The sequence below is a fragment of the Camelus dromedarius genome, chromosome 28 (assembly GCF_036321535.1).
Source record: "Camelus dromedarius isolate mCamDro1 chromosome 28, mCamDro1.pat, whole genome shotgun sequence".
NCBI lineage: Eukaryota > Metazoa > Chordata > Mammalia > Artiodactyla > Camelidae > Camelus > Camelus dromedarius.
The window spans coordinates 7,705,375-7,725,111 of record NC_087463.1 but is presented as its reverse complement, the minus strand read 5'-3'; the positions used below and the strand labels follow the sequence as shown (position 1 = coordinate 7,725,111).

General features: G+C 51.2%; 1 protein-coding gene and 1 pseudogene across 2 annotated transcripts in view; both read left to right on the top strand.

The window, feature by feature from the left end:
- ZBTB7C (zinc finger and BTB domain containing 7C) overlaps nt 1–19,737 on the top strand; it is a 314,130-nt gene that overhangs the window by 41,166 nt on the left and 253,227 nt on the right. The gene's annotated exons all lie outside the window — the stretch shown is intronic.
- On the top strand, nt 3,944–4,252 carry LOC116149795 (ATP synthase subunit ATP5MPL, mitochondrial-like; annotated as a pseudogene).

Below are 19,737 nucleotides of genomic sequence, written 5' to 3'. Positions count from 1 at the left end.
CCCCAGAGAAGCTGGGAAGCAGGCAGGCAGCAGCAAACGTGGAGCCTGGAAGCCTGGTTATCAAGGCTGACTCCATCACTCACTCACTGTGTGAGTCTGGGGAAGTTACCTACCCTCTCTGAACTCAGTTTTCTCCTCTGTCACATGGGACTATTCACACCTATCTTACTGAATCATTGTGTGGAAAAAATAAGATCATTCATGAAATTTTGTTTTAGAAATCAAGACTTCTATGGAAATGAAAATATTGCATAAAAACACTTGTGTTCTGTATTCTGTCGACTGTGGCTCTCTGGACATCGTGCCTTAGGAGTTCTGCCTGTCGTGGGGAGACCAGATGTCCTAAATTCCTGGGCTCCGGCACAGGTTTACCCCACCGTGTGCATTCCGGACCTCATCCACTCCTGGCACCACTGACCAGCCCTTTCCCTCCTCAGCTCCCGTCTTCAGATTCCATTGCCCTCCACTGGCTTCTTCCCCTCAGGATAGAAACCTACTCCTTCCCTCACAGTAGAAATAATACACACCTGTGACCCTTGGGCCCCCTCCTCCTTCCACCTTTGCCTTACACGGGATTCCTGGGACATGCCACTCACTCCTTACTCCTCTGCCCTGGCCGCCAGCTGCTCCGTCCTTGTCTACCTGAGGTCTCTGCGGTGTGTGCCCTGTAGGTCATTCCCTTCAAGGCATGCTCTCCTTCCTCAGGCTCCCTCACACCCTCCCCTCCCCCTCCCCCTCAACTTTGCCGGATCACCTAGCTTTAGGGATTCCACTTCGTCTAAGTATTTGTCATACCGCTAGACTCCCCTCAGTGCGCACCCCACTCCTTTGGTTCAACCCCTCACCTCTCACCTGGTCCAGCCTCCTAAGGTGTTCTGACTTCCCTTCTCGGCTGCTTCTGCCCTCCAGGGTCGAGTTCAATACAAAGCCCTTTGCGCTGTAGCCCTGCCTGCATCTCCAGACTCATCTCTTCCAACTCTTCCTTTCACATTTGCATTCATTCTGCAGATCTCTCCTGGTGTGGCATGTCTCTGTGATTTTCCACGTTTTGTAACATTCCCGTAAAACCTTCCCTGGCCACCACTACCCCAGCCTCGTGCTGGAAGAATGTTCATCTTATAAATCCCAGCTCAACTGTCAAATCCCTCAAGGAGCCTCCCTTGATTCCTCTGCTCGATCCCCAAATGGGCTTAGTCTCACCTTGCCTTACTCTGGGCCACAGCGGCTCACAGTCACGCTGCTTTCTGAGCTCCCCTCCCACTGCATTATGCTCGCAGCATTGCTTCTTCAGAGCTGGGAGCTCATTGAGAGAAGGGTTCATGGCTGGCGCGCTCTCTTTCCAGCTCTTGCCCTCAGATTTGCAGAGCCAGCTGCAGAGTTGAACCTCAACAAATTTGTAGAATTAAATTAAGTTGATTGATATGCAAAGGACAACTCGAAGCATCTTGACAGGCCACGGTGACTTCCGAATGCCCAAGGAATGTCCATGGTTCCTCTATTCCAATGTTTGGGAAAGTAGTTATCCTCACATGGGATCGAGGAGTGCTGATTCACAGTTAGCGAGGGTCTTGACTTGTCCATGATCTCTGCCATCTTCTGATCTCTGCAGACAGCAGGGGGCTTCCTCCATGAGGGCCCTGTTCATGCATAATTCTAGATGCACACACATCCTAGGATGCTGTGACTGGGCCTGTGGAAGCAGCCAGAGCTCTGAGCCAGGGAGAGACTCCGATGTCCTGAATGCTGTTCTGGATTCTTTTTTCCTGCGTCCACGTCCCCTGAGGGTAAGCACCTGCTGAAGGGCAGTGGTCCCTCCCCCTGCCCCAACTCTGATGGTTTCTTGCTCCTGTTTTGGACCACCCATGGCTTCCTTTCCAACATCTCTCTCACCGTTCTCTCTTTGGGAAAAAGGGAAAGGATGGCTTGTTAAAGTTACAAAGCATCCTTGCAGAATGGACGCCTCCAGCTTTGGGTGGGTTTCCCGGGGCCCTACTTGCCGGGCAGGCCTCCTCAGCCCTCCTTTTAGATCCTTGAACTGTTGTTAAATTCATTCTTGAAATTTTCCTTTGTACCTTCTGCCAGTCTCACCCTCACAGTGGTATCTGGGGTCCCGTCATCTTGCCATCACTACAAAACCTTTCATTTTAACTTCGTGTTCTACCTAAAAGTGTGTCATTTTATGTATTAGAATGTTGTTGTATATTAGAAGATTGTAATGTTATGTACTGTAAGAATGTCTGTCCCTGGTTACACATTTGAAAACCAAGCCTTTGAAGACCAAGTTTTGATCATCTTCATGGTTTCCTCTTTCTAAACCTGCTCTGAAAGCTTTCCTTCATCCTAGAGTGAAAATGACAAATATGAGGAAAAAGCTTGGCTTCCTACAGGGGAGGGGAAGGGATGGAGCTGGGATGCAGGAACGTTAGGCATCAGCTCTGCGGGGCTGTGGGCGTGCATTCGTGGGTGATGTGGTCAGCAGCTCTGTCTTCTGGTCCTTGGTGGGATTGTCCATCTGGTACTCCTCGTGGGGTGGGGTCACAAGATGAGCTCTAGCCAGTGAGTTGTGGATGCTGGGTTTGACCTCCAGCTTGGAGCATTAATTATCAGTGCGAGGCCCTCCAGAGCTGGCAGGACAGTTGGCCACGTTGGAGGCGGTGGCTCCTGCATCAGCCTGGAACCCTGAGTGACTGCAGCAAGCCCAGTCTACAGTGGATGCTTGTTACTGCAGCATGACCGGGCCTAGCCAGACTGGTGGAGGAACTGGTTCTATGCCTAGAACAGCTGTGCTGTGTGGCAACAATGTAAACTGTGTGCCATTTGCTTCCAGCAAACATGAAAATGAAAAGGGCAGAGCATCGGTGCACGTGTACTGTGCGCATGAAACACACATACACTGTCTTAGGCCATGGGGATGTTAGGGTTGTCTGTACTGCTGGCCTCCCTGACTGATGCGGAGAGGTGGGGAGGGCCTGAGCAGGGGTGGGTGGGACAATGTTTGAGGACCAGTGACACCTGTCGGGAGACCCCAGAAAGTCTGATCTTGGCAGGCGGTCACCTCTGTGCTGTCGAGGAAGGCCGATCCCGTGTCCTGCATGCCTGGGGGCACCCGTGAGGATTCCCTGGACCCTGTGACCCACAGGCTGAGCAGGCTTGTTTTCTCCTTGGAGCTCTTCTTTGTCTGTTTCATTGTCACCTTTTCTGTGTGACAGCGTCAGGGCTCTGGAGAGGCAGAGGTGAGAAAGTGTAAGCTCTGTGTCCTATTTCCCAGCTGTTATTCTCTGGGTGTTGACTCTGAACAGAATCCACAAGAAGGTGAAGTTTGTCCCTGTAACTGTCCCCTACCCCTCTCCCAGTCTCTACCCCTCATTGCTCTGGCTTCTCCCAGCAGTTCTCTACCTGTTCTGCAGGTGGCTCTTTGCTTCCTCTGTGCATCCTTTAGCCCTCCGGGGACAAATCTTCCCGTGTTTCTAGGTGACAGTCTTGTGATCTGATAGATTCATCTCAGTGCATATGTTAAGGAGGAGTGCAGGCTGCCTGGGTAGGGGTGAGGGGATGCGGGGTCATTCATTCCTCAAATGGCTACGGAAGCTGCTCTGAGCCCAGCTCTGAGCACAGTACTAAGGCCCGGCCTCTAGACCCTTGCAGTTCAGTGGAGGAAGGCAGGGTTTAGAAGTGTGGTGCAGGGTAGTGTGTGTGAGGAACTCCGGGTGGGATCAGGCCATGCGTGCTGTGGGGGTTGAAAGGGTGGCGAGAGTGCTCTGTGGTCTGGAGTGAGTGGTCAAGGCCAAGTCACTATTTTGGGGCCTCAGTTTCCCCATCTGTCAAATAAGGAGTGTGGGCTTGTTGATTGCTGTTTAGATTGCCCAATGACAAGAGTTTCCAGCACCTTTCTGAGTCGTTGGTAGTGAGTTGGGGCTGCCTGAACCACGGGTCCTGCTCTGGGATGCTTCAAAGCCTTGTTAAGGAGGTCTGGATCCTCACGAAGCCCTGCTATACCCAAGTTTACCAGATTTGGGTGGGGATGGGGTTGATGGGCTTCATCGTTTATAAAATCAGGAGTGCTAAAAAGAAATCAAGCCTCGAAAGCCTTCAGCCCTGAGCTTGCTCATGGTCACCATTAATCAGCTTTACGTGGATGAAACGTTGGGCTGGCTGTGTTGGATGGGGACGAGGGACATTGTTTTGACTTGCAGATGTGCCACTGCCCCTGTGCATGAACAAGCGTACCTGTGAGATACACACACACACACACACACACACACACACACACAAAGAATTTCCAGGGAGGCTTGTTCACCATTGGAACTCCCAGGCCCCTCCTAGAGATTCAGAGTCTGTGGGTCTGGAGTGGGGCCGGGAACCTGGCCCTTTGTTTCTCGTCTGGCCTCCCCTCCCTACCCAAGCTCCGGCCCAGGAGCTGGGATGTTGAGGGTTGGGCGTTGAGCCCAGCAAGCTGTGAAAGGTGCAGGGCAGGGGTAGTGGGTGGGATGTTGGAGGAGGGCCTTTGAGATGCCCAGCCCTGCATGGGAAAAGCACTTACTACCGCTGGGGCAAGTCACTTGGTAGGGAGACAAGGACATTGTGAAACTCTAATAGGCTGCTGAATAATCTGCCCACCCAGCTAGCAGGACCAGGGGAAGGGCTGTTGAACAGGGCGCCCTTTGGAGGAGAGCTGGAGGCATCTTGACTGCTCGGCGCTGTTTGTGTTCAGCCTTGACTTGGTAACGCTTCAGGCTGCTGGGAAGGCTTTCTGAGTGAGCTGACTCTGTGATTCTTCGGAACAAATGGGGGAGCTGGGTCCCCACGAGAGACGAATGAAAGGGGCAGCCCCAGCTGGGCCAGCTCCTTTCCTAGCTGGAAAACGCTGCTAATCAGTTCAGCAAGCCCAGCAGGGTGCGCTGAGGACCCTGTACCTCGGTGGTTCTAAAACTTCCTGGGCATCAGAAGTGCCTGGTGGGCTTGCTAAAAAGGATGCTGGGCCCGACCCCCAGAGCGTCTGACTGGGGGTGGTTGGGTGGGCAGAGAACCTGCCTTCTGACATGTTGCCAGGGGTTGCAGTGCTGCTCCCCGGACCACACTTTGAAAGCCAACGCCAAGTTCTCAACCTGCTAGCCTGGGGGTTGGGAGGGTTTCTGCAGACTCAGGACCCAGTCACTCCCCCCACGGCATTTATACTGTAACTGGGGCCCTATTTCCACCCACCCAGAGCACGGGGATACGAGGTAGTGTGTCAGTACTGCAGTGACCCCAGGACGAGGGGCACTGAGGAGGCTGGGAGAGGGAGCGTGCAGTGGGGGCAGAGGCCTCCTGCAGCAGATGGGCCTCGAGGGTGGGCAGACCTGGAGTACTGTGTTGTGCACTGCACACACACGACCTAGGGTGGGAGTGGCACCCCTGGAGTTGTGCAGTGCAGCGGCTCTGGCAAATGAGAGGATCCTTGGTGCTGGGCCAGTGTGTAGGGACCCAGGTTGGGAAGCCCAGAGTAGGCCTGGGGCACAGTGCAGATGCCATGGTCCGAGTCGATTCCCGGTAGGAGCAGGAAGGAGAGAAGGAGAGAAAGAAAATGCTCGGGTGAGCAGCTCAGACTTTTATTCCATGGTGAATTGGGAACAAATCAACAGTAGTTTGGCTCCCCAAAGCAGACATCTGGAAATTGACTCTTAAATTTTGAAAAACAGATTTTCAGTAGCAGCTCATGGCTGGTCCGTGTGACATGATTTCAAGGCTGAATCTCAGAGATTTCTCTGTCATTTCCTCTCCCCTACTACCCTGTTTCTTCTTTGCAGTCCTTGAAATTTCACTGTTAGAGATTATATCCTTTGTTCAAAATGTTACCCTCTCCCAGAGGCTCGTGTTATGAACCAGGAATGCTCAAGACGGGAAGTAACTAACATTAGCATGCTATGCTAGGTCACCTTAGAGAAGGTCTACATGGCAGTCTTCTTCTCCAAGAACCAATGGCAGGGGACACACGACCAGTAAACTTTGACAAACCTAGAGGCAGAGGTACAATGGTCAGAGAGGAAGCAGAAGACAGAGCGGGTTTAGGGAGAGCCCTCTGGGGCTGGTCAACAAGAATGTTCTCTGGGTGCTGTGAGGCCGGAGGAGGCCTGGATGCCGACAGCACAGGAAGGCATCAGTGTGCTTGGCAGGCTCACAATAGCTCAGTCCAATTTCTTTGATCTCCCCATCTCCCCTCCTTTCTGTGGAACGTTGAGGGCAGTATACTGCTACATTTCAGACCCAACCCAACCCTGACATGCCAGCCTTCTCCTCTCCTGCTTAACCGGCTGGAAGGGCTGGAATTGGTGCTAGTTTTGCAGTCAGGAAGCAGGCAATAGCTGTATTTCTCAAGTCATGTTCCCAAGTCCATTAGATACCTGTGTTCTAAAAACAGAGTGGGAAGAGAAACTGTACTAATTGTATTTGGGGATGATGAGCTGATGTGGAAGTCTCAGGTGAGTCCTTTTGCCAGATGATTAATTACCTCCTTCGCCTGTTCCAAAGTCAAGGTTCTCCGTGTAAGATGGTCTGTAAGTGGGAAGAGTGCGTACAGTGCATATAAAGCTCCAACAAGAACCTGTCATGAGCCAAGTCATTAATTGTGTTCATGTTGAGATTGATTATGTCAGCCTAACACACCCCTTTGTTTAAATGCGCCTTGTAGAAAGTTGGAGTTTTGCCCACAGGTGTGAATTACACAGGTGTATTCCCAGGCAATCCCACCCTCAGACAGTGCTTTAATAGAATGCCTGCATCTGAGAAACTGGAGTCTAATTTCTGCTACCAATTGAGTGTCTTTTGTTCCACATCATTCATTGAAGGAAGGAAAATTTGGAAGGCCCAGGAGGTGGCTTGGAGTGCAGATAACGCCTTTTTTTTTTTGGAGGCAGAAACACAAGAGTCTCCACACTGTGCCTCCTTCTCCATCTCTCGTACCCATGCTGTGATGGAAAATGCAGGGAGGGCAATCTGGGCTGGACCACTTCCAGGCTGTGTGACAGCTGTGAGCAGGTCATGCGACCATTCTGCTCCTCGATACTAGTGTTGACCTGAAGTTATCATGAGATAACTGAGAAGACATGCACGGAGTGCCCAGAGCCTGGGAGGTGCCCTCTCAGGACAGCCAGCATCACCCTGCTTCCTGTGTTGTCACAAAGGCCCGCAGCCTGGTCCTTCCAGAAAGGCCCCGAGTGCATTTTCCTGGAGGCACCTAGATGAGAGTTAGGCACTTTTACCATCAAAGATACATGGAATTGCAGGAAACTGGGGGACAAGGACTCTTTTACAGCCCCGTAGAGGGTCAGAGGCTGAGCCCAGCCTGTAGCCTGCCTACCTCCCCAATGCTGCTGGTTAGAAAGAGCCTGGGGAAGCTCATTCCTCAGTCAGTAAAGCTGGGGGAAGTGAAACGATTAAAGGAGGAGGGTTTCTGCACAGCTAGGAGCTGCGGTTTTAGGCCCTACTGGGTGTATCTGTGGGAAACAGAACAGCGTTTGGGGTTAGAAGACCTGGACACCGCTGTCAGCTCAGCCCCTTGTTGTCTGTGTGATTCTGGGCTTGAGCTGTCTGCATCTCAGTTTTCACATCTGTACATTGGGTATGACTGTCCTTTCCTGTCTCCCAGGGTTGCTCTGAGGACCAGGAGGTACTGGATAGGAAGTTTTGTGCAGTCTGCAAGACACAGCAAAAGCAAAGGATTATTGTTATAACGGTTTCTGTTTCTATATTGCTTTTAGGTTTCCTGAGAAATTTCTTATCTTTTCTCTTATTTAATGTACAACAGTTGTGTGAGGTGGGCAGGGCTCATGGTAGGATTCATATACAGATGCCTAAGGCTGATTGATGGCTTGTCTGAAGCTGCCGCTGAGAGCTGGAGGTGAGGTAAGCCTGGACCCCAGTCCTCACGACTCGGCGATCACAGCTTTTTAGCTCACCTTCCATTTCGACATCACTTTACACACTTGCTCATACATCACATTTGTCCCTAACTTTGGTCACTTCTACTCTTCTCTGAAGTTCAGCTCTTAGCGTGACACCCTCCGAGGCATATTTTCATCTCCTGGCGTGTTGTAGAGGCGCCTACCACATCCTGGTCTGGGGTTCCTAGCAGGGGGGACCCTTGAGCTGAAGCAGCAAGCCAAGTAGAGGAATTGGGGCTGGGCAGGGCGTGGCACCTCTGGGCTCTGTCCTGCCAGCGCCCCTCAGGCTCACCTGCAGGGACTCAGCCCCCTGCTCTCTCCTCTCCAGCCTCTTCCGGGCTCTGCCAGCAAGAAATCTCCCAGTGGGTGGGATTTGGGGTCCTGTGTCCCAGCCTGAGCTGGCCTTGCTGCAGAGGTGGGGCCAGGCTGGGTTGGAGGGAGGAAGGGGAACGTTTTGGGCTCTCCAGGTCCTGCAATTGCTGCTGTGGAATCTTAAATCAGTCGCTCCAATCAAAGTCTCCATTTAACTTATCTTTTAGATCAAAATTGACTTAGCACATAAAGGGCCATTCAATTTGAAGCAACATCTCCACCAGGAATTTAGGTAAAGAGCAGGGAAACAGCACCTTTCGGGGTGCAGCTGGGGCTTTGGAAACCCCCAAATGCTTGTAATCTCCTCTTAGGGCACATCCCTCCTGGGAGTCCCTCCTTAAGCAGCAGTAAGATGCTCCCGCACTGGGGAAGCCCCTTGGCACCCAACCCGGAGGGATGTCCGTGCAGGAGGAGCCATTTAGTTGGTGAAGATGCACAAAACCACGCCTTTAAATCCAAGGAACTTGTACCCCTCCTTTGCTGGCTGCTGGCTTCATCCTCCTTTCTGGTCCCTGCCCCCATCACCAACAGTCCAAGGAGCTGTGAGCAGCGATGACCCCCAAGGGCTTCCTGAGTTCGTACCTGGAGTGAGCGCCGTGGGGTACATAGAGAAAATGTGACCCGTGGCTTCCCTGCCAAAACGAGCTTACATCTCACTCCCATACGTGGCTGGAGGTGGGCCATGTATGAGTACATGTAAATTGGTTCAGCTGTGTGGAGGGCAATACAACAGCTGTTGTGAAATTTTAATGCACATATCCTTTGACTCAGGATTTCCGCTGCTCTGAAATTATCCTATAGATCCAGGCACACACAGGAAAGGGCATATGTACAAGCTTGTTTGTTGTAGTGCTGTTTGTGAGAGCAAAAGATTAGAAATAACCTAATTCCATCAGCAGGAGACTGGATTAATCAATTATAGTGTAGCCTGACCGTGGAATAGTATGCATCCATAAAAAAGAACAATGATGTTATTATATACTGATCTGGGATGATCTCAAAGATACTGTAGTAAAAGCAAGATGCAGAACAGTATTACGGTATCTCTCGTGAAAAAGCACAAAAATAAAACATTGCTGTTTACTTATATAGGCATAAAGTCTCATGGGATAGAAACACAGGGGAATATTAACAGGGAGAAGTGGGTTGTGAGAGACAGGGATGGGAGGAAAACTCTTCATTCTGTAGCCTTGTGTGTCATTTGAATTGTGAACAATGTAAAGGTATTTTTATTTGTGGTAGGTGCAATAATGGCCCCCCAAAGATGTCCATGCTCCAACCCCCAGAACCTCTAAATATGTTGCTTTACATGGCACCAGGGTCTTTGCAGATGTGATTAAAGTTGTAGACTTTGAGATGGAAAATTTGTGTTGTTTAAGCCCCACTGAGTTTGTGATCATTTGTTACAGTGTTCAGAGAAAACTAATATACTACTCAGAATAGTAAATAAGACAGTTTTTGAAAGAAGCTTGCAGTCTAGTTAGAGTGGACTCATAGCCCATGCACAGAAGAAGCAGACACCAACTTTCAGTGCTGTGCTGTGTGGTGCAGACTAAACGCTGTGGAACCCAGCTCACTTTCTGGAGGACTGTTGGAGTGGCCAGGACGGCAGGCACTGTGCTATGTGCAGGGGCCACAAAATGAAAAAGACATGGTCGCTGCCCTGGGGGTACCTTGTGGCCAGTGTTGCAATGTCCCCTCCTTTAAAACTGGCCCCCAGGATGAATACACCGTGTGCCCCCTGCCCCCATGGCCTGCTGGGCAGGGCATTTCTAGGTGCTTTGCCATTTGGGGCCCCAATGGACTGGACTTTCCCTCCTCCCCCTGCTCGCAGCTAGTCCTCCTGCCTTGAATACCTCCAGGGCGGGAGAACCCACCCCCTCTTGAGACTTGGCTCCGTTCTAGGCTTTCCTCTTGCAGCACTCAGCATACGCATGGTTGGTCTCAGCATCACTCCAGACTGGGTGACTCTGGGTTTCTGCTTTGGGAGGTGTGTGTCCTGCCTTCCCTCACGAGACCACACTCACCCTTGTGTGTCTGTTGCAGCCATCACACAGCCTGGAAGTGGTCCAGCCCAGAGTGCCCTCCCTGCATTTTCCGTAGCACCCATCATCTTGACAGGACCGAATAGGGCCTCACTACAAACCTGTTAGAAGAGGCACATATGCAGATACTATCGTGTGCGTCGGGTGGTGCCAGATGGGCATTAGGAAGGATGCATGAAACAAAAAAGAATATATATGTGTGTATAAATGAATCACTATGCTGTTCACCAGAAATTAACACAACATTGTAACTCGACTATACTTCAATTTTTAAAAAATGAAAAAAAAAAAAGAAACAACAAATTGGAAACTTGGTCTTTGAACTGAGTTATAAAGAAAAAAATGTATCATTGTCCTCTTCTGCTGTTTCCTTTGTTCATGCCCATTTTATATAGGAAATGAAGATAAAAATGATTTCTCCTTTAGTCCTCCCTCCGCATCATGTATTGCCAGAAGGCTGTTAACCTTCAGTTTGAAGAAGCCACCAAACAGCTAATAGGTGCTTCGCAGGGCCTGCCAGCCACCACACCCAGGGCTGCATGGCAAGCTCCCCCAGACCCAGCTGCCCTCTCCCTGCTTCCTTCTGCTCCCTCCCCTCCCCTTCTCACCTGCAGCTCCCTGTGTCCTCAGATCCAGCTCTCAAAGCTTCCTCTCCCGGCCAATGTATGTATGTGTTTGAGCAGAGGTGGCAACGCGCACAGCCAGGTGACACGCTGTAACTCTTGGAAACCGGCCCTCCCCGAGGGAGCAATCCTGCCCGCACCATCTCAGCCTCTGCAGGAGACTTAGGGCAGTGTTTTCATGCTGGAAATGCATGAAATGCAGTGTTTTCAGGTGAGGAGGCTGCAAGGGCCCCTCGAACAAAGCAACTGGGGCCACTGCCCTTGCCCCAGTGAGGAAGCGTGGGTTGGCCAGGAAGTGTGGTGGCCCAGGGGTCATGTTTGGGAATCAGGCAGCTGAGATTTGAATGCAGACTCCTTGGTTCTTACTCTTTCCAAGCCCCGATTTAGTCATCTGTAAAAGTGGGAGCTGGACTCCAACATGGATGACACAGCGATGCAGAGTTGGGGTTGATTCTAAACTTGAGCTTGTCTTCTGGTCTGGTCCCTGTCACAATCTCAGGGTAAAACCTGCCCTGGGAAAATCAGACGCCAAAGCAGATATGGGTACCAGTTAAGGGGCGGCATCGCTGTGAGGACTGACTTGACTTGTTCATGGGAAACGCCCATGGGGTGGTTATTATTTTGCAAGGTTCATGCGGTTTTACTGTCTTGGCTCACTTCTTTGCTGCTATGCTGCTGCCTACCTAGGCCAGACCCAGCAGGGATGCCGCTTGGAGGGTGGCATCCTGGGTCCAGTTTGTTTGTCAAGCAGGGCTGGTAGATTCGCCACGGCACTAACGTGCCCTCCCAGCCTCCTCAACTCCATCTCCACCGGGTTATCCATCACCGCACCTTCCTTCCTAGCAGCCTCCCACATCCGCCTCTGGACCTCCTCTGTCCCCACTCCCTGCCCTTTTTCTTGCTGACCAGAGCATTTTGCAAACCATCTCCCACCTTGGTCTCAAAGTGGCTTTACTGTTTTTTTTTTTTTTTTTTTCCTAGAAGCTTCCCCCTCCTGCAGCCTGGCCACCCATAAAGGCTCCTTTTCAGAACTGCTCACCTCCAAGCTTGAGAACTGTGAAATTCCCTTTCCTGACCGCAACCTGCAGGCTCTCTGCTGGTGTCCCCGGAGCACGAGCGGTGTGCTGGGTGGGCTCCGTCACGCGCCGGCAGGAAATTCACATCTTCCAGGGGGCGTGGTCGGCTGGTGATAAATGCGGAAACGCCTGGCTCGGGTCGGAAACTGGGTGTGCTCAGGGGACAGTAGGAGCTTGTTTGTGGAGCTGCTCTGACCTGGGGTGGAGGGGCAGAGGCAGAGGGCATAGAGGCTTCGCGCTGCCCTCCTGGGAAGAGGGGGGAATTGCTCGGATTGCTCTGCCAGATGTTTCTGATCTAGGGATGAGCCTGCATCTGGCCGAGTGCCTCTGGGTGGCTTCCTGAGGGAAAGAATAGAAAAGAAAGCCTAATTTGGGGAACTGTAGCGTCTCTTATGGGAAGAAGCAAGGCAAGGGCATAGCGAAAATTGGGGATCAGTTTGGAGAAAGGAGTGACATCAGGGATGTGTAGAGCTGGGGCTAAATTCTAAACCTGAGCTTGCCTTCTGGTCTGGCCTGTGCGAACATGACAGCAACTCTAATGGTCTCTAAACAACCCCTCTAGGGAAACCAGCCAGCGAAGCAGAAATAAGTGCTAGTTCAGATGAGGGGTCAAGACACAGACACTTTACTTATCCAGGGATCAGCCTGCTGTCCCCTCTCTTATCCAGAACATGGACCTCAGAGCAGGGCACAAGTGCCTTTGATCAGTAAGAATGGCTGGAGCCATGGCTCCTCAGCCTACCTCCACTGGCCCTTGCTCAGAGCCCTACGGTCACCCAGCCCAGGGGGAGTCCAAGGTGCACATTAGAAGTGGGGAAACCTCTTTAGGTTGGCATACCCAAACAGGTAGCGTGACCTCTGGGAGACTTACCTTGGGAAGGGCAGACAGAAGAAGATAGAAGATCCGAGCAGCAGGGACAGATCACCTGACACAGCAGAGCATCTTACAGAGATGCCAGAGGGCCGTGAAGACAAGGCTACATTATGTTCAGCATCTCGGCCACTGCAAATGCTTTGTGGAACAAAGCTGGGGGGAGATGTACACAAATAAGTGTTAGGTTTCATATTCTTTCCCACAAAAGGAGGAGAAGCATATAAACATTAAAAAAAAAAAAAAAGACAGTGGAGGGTGTAGCTCAAGGGCAGAGCGCGTGCTCAGCATGCATGAGGTCCTGGGTTCAATCCCCAGTCCCTCTATTAAAAAAAAAAGTTATATTCCTGAAACAAACAACATACAACATTTTCAAGTAGCTATGGAGTATTTTAAAAAACTGTTTATTAAACTCACAATAAGCTTTCCTACAATGGAATAAAAATAGACATAAAAAAACAACTTTCAGTCAGGCTAAAATGAAACACATTTTGTTGCTTGAAGGGACAATGTTTAGCTGTCTAGAAAATCCTCGTATGTGAAATACCTCATCTGAATTGCTAGATAAATGGTAAGAGGTTATTCTTGTTGGCATGATGGAGTGTTAGGACTGAAAGCGGCTGTGAGATTCTATAAACCCATTTAAAAATGTTTACAGATGATGTAATCGAGGTTCAGAGATGAGAAGCGGTTTGCCCAAGGTCTGACAGCCAGATGGTGGCAGAACTGGGCCTCAAACTTGGTTCACTATAATGCAAAATGGATGCAGGAGCTGGGAAGCAGGCCTTGGTTCAGGTGCTGGGTCTCTGGCAGGAGCAGCCAGACTGAGGCTGGAACCACCTCCAACCTCCCAGAGCTCAGAGCCAAGGCCTAGGATGGGGGTGCCTGATACACCTGCCCAAGGACAAATTAAAGAGACATTGCGCAGAATGGGGCAGGGGTCTGGGTGAATGGGTAGCGGGTGGCTGGTAAGCCAGGAGAGCTGGACAGAAGTACACGGGGCAGCTTGGGGGTGGAGCGCTGGGAGGGCTGGGAGGGCTGGGACATGCCTCCAGTCACGTCAGGAACCAGTTCGAAAGGCAGCTTACAGCCCTGAAATGGGAAGCGAAGAAGAAAATGCCAGGCACTGTGGGAAACAGCTCGTGGAGTCTGATTTTCGCTTTCTGTTTCCTGAAAGAGAGGCTAAGAGGGCTCCGAACCCAGCCTGTCCAGTGCAAACCTGTGGAAGCGTCTTACTGCACATCTATCTACGCACTTCCTATTTTTACACTTAATAACTGTAAGCTCGGGGTTACCGGGGTCTCCTTGTTGCTAAAGTGAGAGGTGATAGCACCAGCCTTCCAAAACGCTGGACCCTTGGCTTAGAGGAAGACCAGAATCTGGGTTGCTTTATTTTTGGGTTTGACTGAGAAGGTTTAATGCACCATTTTCCAGCCCTCCCAGCGATGGCAGTTTGTGCTCAAAATACATCAAACCTCAGTAACACAGAATAACTGACGATTTTGGGAAGTAGGCATCTGAGTGTATGGGGAAGGTAGATTTTAAATTACAAAAATGATAAAACTTCATGCAGAACATCGAGAAAATAATCAAGAAATGAAAATACATGTGTTTATAATATAACACAGCCTTGATGGGCCTGAGCTGGGGTCCTACTCTCAGTTTTCTTATATGTGCATTTGGCAGAGTTGAAGACACAGTGTGTGTATAATTGGTAGTCTGTTTTGAAAGTTAATATGTCATAAGCATCTTTGTGGGTTGCTGCATTGTCTCAATAAACATTATTTTTATTGGTTAGGTAATGCTGCATCATTTCATAAAACCCTTTCCTATTTTTCCTCTCTAGTGTCTCTTGAATCTACACTTAGTCTCCATCATGGCATCTCTGTCAAAATTCTGCTCCTTCCCTGATTGGGATAACTAGCCTGCATTGTCCCTGTTCCCATCCCCCTACACACACATACACACACACACTAGGATTTCCTCCACTCTTACAGCCTTGCTAATCAAAGGATGGTCCCTGACCAGTGGCATGGACATCCCCTGGGAGCTTGCTGGAAATGCAGAATCTTAGACCCCATCTGGGACCTACTGAGTCTGAATCTGCACCTGTAGGTTGACAAGATCCCCAGGTGATTCCTAAGCACATTAAGGCTTGAGAAGCACTGGTCTGAAATACACATTCCCTGTGCTCCAGGACAGAACCCTGGCCAGGTGCACAACCTGCAGAGAGCAGAGCAACTGGAGAGAAGGCGGGGAGTGAGTGGAGAAGGGCCTGCTGGACAGCCACAGCCGGTGGACAGCTGTGGGCCAGGAGCCTTAGTGAGGCTGGGGGGAGGGAGGAGGCCTGTGAAGGAAGTTCTAAAAGCCAAGTCTGTGGAAGACGCAAGATTGAAACCAAGGGCTCAGTTGGTAGGCAGGGGCAGGAGCTTGGGCGGAGGCAGCCGAACAACCAGCCCCGGCCCACTCCCACTTTACAGGTGAAGAAGCTGCGACACAGAGAAATTAAGCTGCTTGGCCAAGGTCACAAGCCAGCAGGTGGTGGAGCTGGGATGCCAGCCCGGGTCCAGAGCCCACACTCTTAACAATCTTGCAGTACAGTGGCGGGTAAATGACAGGAGGGAAAAAAGAGTAAAAGGATGTTCAGCTCCAACAATGAACTGGGGACGTTTTCACTTCCTTGTGTGTCATAATCACAGCAACCTTCGGATGTGGGTATTTCCTACCCCGTGTTGCAGGTGAGGAGGCCGATTTGCACCGGTGACAAGCAGTTCCTGAGTTCATACAGTTACTAACAGCTTGAAGTCAGGATTTGAACCCAGGACATTTTGGGTCCTGAAGTGATGCTCTTCCCACCTGTCACATTTCACCCTCAAGGTGTGGAATTGGGTTCTACTCTCAGAACAGCTTCTTTCCTCCCACCCTCCCCGGCCTCCTGATTTGAAAACCCTACCTCTGCCCAGGGATCCATCCCCTTGCTCATTTGTGATGGAGTCAAACACAGGGTCAGTTTTAGATGTTTCCCTCAATCCTTAAAATTATGAAATGCTATGACTTGGTTTAACATTTAATCCAGCTGCTTCATTTCACAGTTAAGGAAACTGAAGCCCAGAGAGCTCAAGTGACTTGTCTGAGGTCACACAGCCAGTGAGTTATAGATCCGAGACTCTGATTCTGGATTCAGTGCTCCTTTCATGACTCTGGGCTGTATTTGTACCGCGTGCCCTGGGTGCCAAAGTGTTTGTGCACCACCAGGCCAGCCAACACCGGGCTGTCGGGTTGCTAGGTCAGTGCAAGTTCAGCCTTAAACTTAGGCTGGAGGATGCAATAGATTGAACCACCCCCCCATTAAAAAATAAACTAATAAAAATAATATCTGCTTATTAAAACCCCAAGCAGTGTAGAGAGTGTCTGCAAACACTTGACGGCAGCCCCTCCCAGCCCTCCCCAGCCCGCTCCCCAGGGGTGACCACTTAGTGCCGCCTCCAATGACTTCTTAATTTTCCTGCCAACCATTGGGTTTTGTAGGATCCATGCCACAGCAAGGCTATTTTTAACAAGAATCCCAGGCTTCAGGGGGTTGAAGAGAGGGGGAGAAAGAATACTCAGTTTGTATATTTTTAATCCATGTGCATTTGAGCAAGCAGTGACTTTCCTGTCTCCACTGCCAAGGGTTTCGGGCAATTGATTAGACTTTCTGGGTGCAGGGTAATCCGTTCTCTTCCCCTAACGAGGCAGGAGGGCCAGGGAGAGGTTCAGGTGATGTTTCCCGGGCTGATGGCTGTCTCAGCTGGCTGCCTCCTGATCCTGCCTACCCCCAGCCCTCTCCTTCCCGGCAGCCTAGACAATCCTGGCTGGGTCTCCCAGAGCAGAGGAGGCCTGGGAACCTGACTCTTTGTGCCAGGCTCATATTTAGAAATGTCTTCAGCCAGAGGTTGGCCTCTGTCCCGCTTGGGCTCTGGGCAGGGGGTGCAGTCACATGTGCTGCCTTCGAGTGGGTAGATTCTGAGTGGGCAGTGGCCTGCTTTGAATATAAACACACTCCTTTTATGCTGAGAAGCTGGCATCTGAGCCTGTGCTCCTGGGCACTGGGTGAGGGCAAGTGCTGGTAGCCGGATGGGCGATGGGGAGACGGAAGAGAGATGTCATAAGGCTTGAACTCGGCAAAATGGTGATGGAGGCGGGGTCTCACTTCCTGTCCCCCTCTCTGCCCCAGTCCTTCCCCAGGTGCCTAGGACACTGGCCCTGCCTGAGCAGGGGGCCTGTAGCCCCACGGGGGTGGGAGAGAGGAGAGCAGGCCAGAAGTGCCCCCTTCTGGACTTTCGTTTCTGCCTTGTGAGTTCCCCAGTCCATTGAGGGGACATCCTGGGAGGCGGTATGGATTGGGCCCAGAGTGAGGCCTGGATGATGGGGCACCCATGGCAGAGTCTTGCTTCTCTCTCCCTGTCTGTGAGCTGCCAGCCCCTCAGCCTCTCCAGACGGCACCTGCAGAACGTGGCCCTAGGTGATGTCATCCCTGACAGGATGAAACAGACCAACTGAGCCCAGCCTTAAATAGTAGCCCCCTGGGTAACAGACATCATGCCGGAGCCCTGTAAAAGCTCTCTTTTCTTTTAAAACAGTTCTTTTAAGGAGGGGCATTCTGGTGCATTCACTCGGGCCTCAGGTATTTAATGAACACTGCGAAGCACAGGCCCTGTGCTGTCTCCAGCCCCACAGCGGCTGATGGGGGCGCTTTTTGGTTCCCTTACATGGCACCTCTCTGCCCCTCTGCAGGCGTACCCTGGGGATCAAGGCGACTTGCTTACACATTCAGCTCTCGGAGGGGAGACTGCCTTCTTGCAGCAACAGGATTCCTTCCTACAGCTGATGCCAAGCCAGTGCCAAGTGTTGAAGCCCCTGGCATCCCCCACCTCGCTCTGCTCCATCCTCCTCCCCTCTCCCCACATCTCAGGGGAGGAGAACTCCAAGCAGTGGTCAAGAAGGCTGAACAGACTTCCTTTGTATCTTTGCAGTAACTGAATGAATGAATGAATGAATGAACGGATAAGCAAGGGAGCAAATGAATGGAGGAACAAGTGAAAACTCAGTCTCTGCTCCAGAGGAACTTAAAATTTAAAGAAAAATCACCATGCTTGTAGAATGGTAGCACTGTGGGACTGAAGGGGACCCTAAGGGTTGGGCTCACCCCCTCTTTTTATGGGAAAGGAAACCCAGACTCAGAGTCGGGAGGGGCTGCTGTGCGATGCCTGCATCAGACCACGGAGGTCAGAGGATGGCAAAATCGCCCAGGGTGAGTGAGATTTGGAATCGAACGCAAGTCTGCCCTACTTTCCCTCTGCCGCCGCCCTAAGTGTCCCTCGTCCTTGGGAAAAATCGCCTTTTCATATGGTTGGGAGTGGACGGTGCAATTTTTCTTTGAGGGTTAATTGTTTTGCTGACAGTACAGATAATTAGGAGTGAGAATCCCGGCGTGAGGGCGACAGCACCATCTGCGGTGAATATGTTCCAGCCCCACCTTGCAGGAGGGCTCAAAAGGGCTCCTATCCTCACTCCCACCCGCAGCAAAAATTGATGTGCTCTAGCTGTTTGCTTCTGGAGCTACAGCAGCAAGGAGATCGGCTTCTAAAGGGTGCTTCTTCTCCTCCCTTCCCCATGGCATCTGGTGGGCACCGTAGAGCTCACCTCCTAGTAGGTAGGAAGAGCCCCTCCCCCTCCTTGCCCCGCCCCCTGGTTGCCTGGGACACGGAGCCCTAACACCAGGGGATGACTTTCTGTTCTTCTCGTAGCCTGGTTTTGAGGCCCAGTCCACTGCGGATGGAGGTGGGCGTGTGGGTCTGCACTGAGCTCGTGGCCGCCATGGGTGTTTGAGTCATTTTTCTACCCAATTCCTTGCATTTGCCACCTATCCTGGGTTTCCTGGCCTTTGGCCTGCGCTGCTTGTCCTGGAAGGGGCTGGGCCTGCCTTCTATTGCCAGGTAGGAATTTCCTGGGTTGGGACTTCCTCCGTGTCAACAGAAGGAGCGCAGCGCTGGAATCAAGCAGAGAACCCCATTGTCCAGGAGCAGCTGAGATCTTTCTTCATATGGGTGGAGCATGGCTGGAACATCATTTTTTGTTTTTTCATTTTCATTATTTAGAGATATATCCCATATACAACAGGGCGCCGACTTGTATATATGCTTTTGGAAGGTATTACTACTAGTAATTGCTTTGTTCTTTCAAAGGGACTTCTAACCCCCAGGGCTGCCTTGCCCAGAAATGACTGGGAGGTCATGGCAGTAAAGCCAGGTCACCCTGGAGGCGCAAGGTCGGTACCCCGCCCCTCCCCCACCACCAGGCGGTGGCTGTTTATCACAGCAGCTTCCTCCTTGCCTGAGCTGCTCCCCGGAGCCTCTGCATACCTGTCTTCCCTATTTATCACTTTGTTCTCCGCTTTCTTCGCCCAGACCCTCCTAGCAGGGGAGAAGCCACAGGCGCCACCCTTCTCTAGTTCTCCTCTTCTCCCCATCCCCCCACAGCAGGCCACGCATGCCTCTGTTCCCCTCCCCCTCCCCAGTCCTCTTGACCCACTGTCACCCTGACGTGATAGGAAATTACCCCAGGACCAGGGAGCTTGCTGGAAAGAACAGATAATTGAGAGTCAGGAATTCCAGACTTGACTCTTTCACTACCTTACTGTGTGATCTTCAGTGAGATTCTCAACCTTTCTGTACTTCCGTTGCCTTATCTTTAAAATAACCTTAAAAACACACACACACACACACACACACACACCCCTTTACATCACTCCTGTGAAATCAAATGGGTCCAATGGACGTAAAAGTAGCT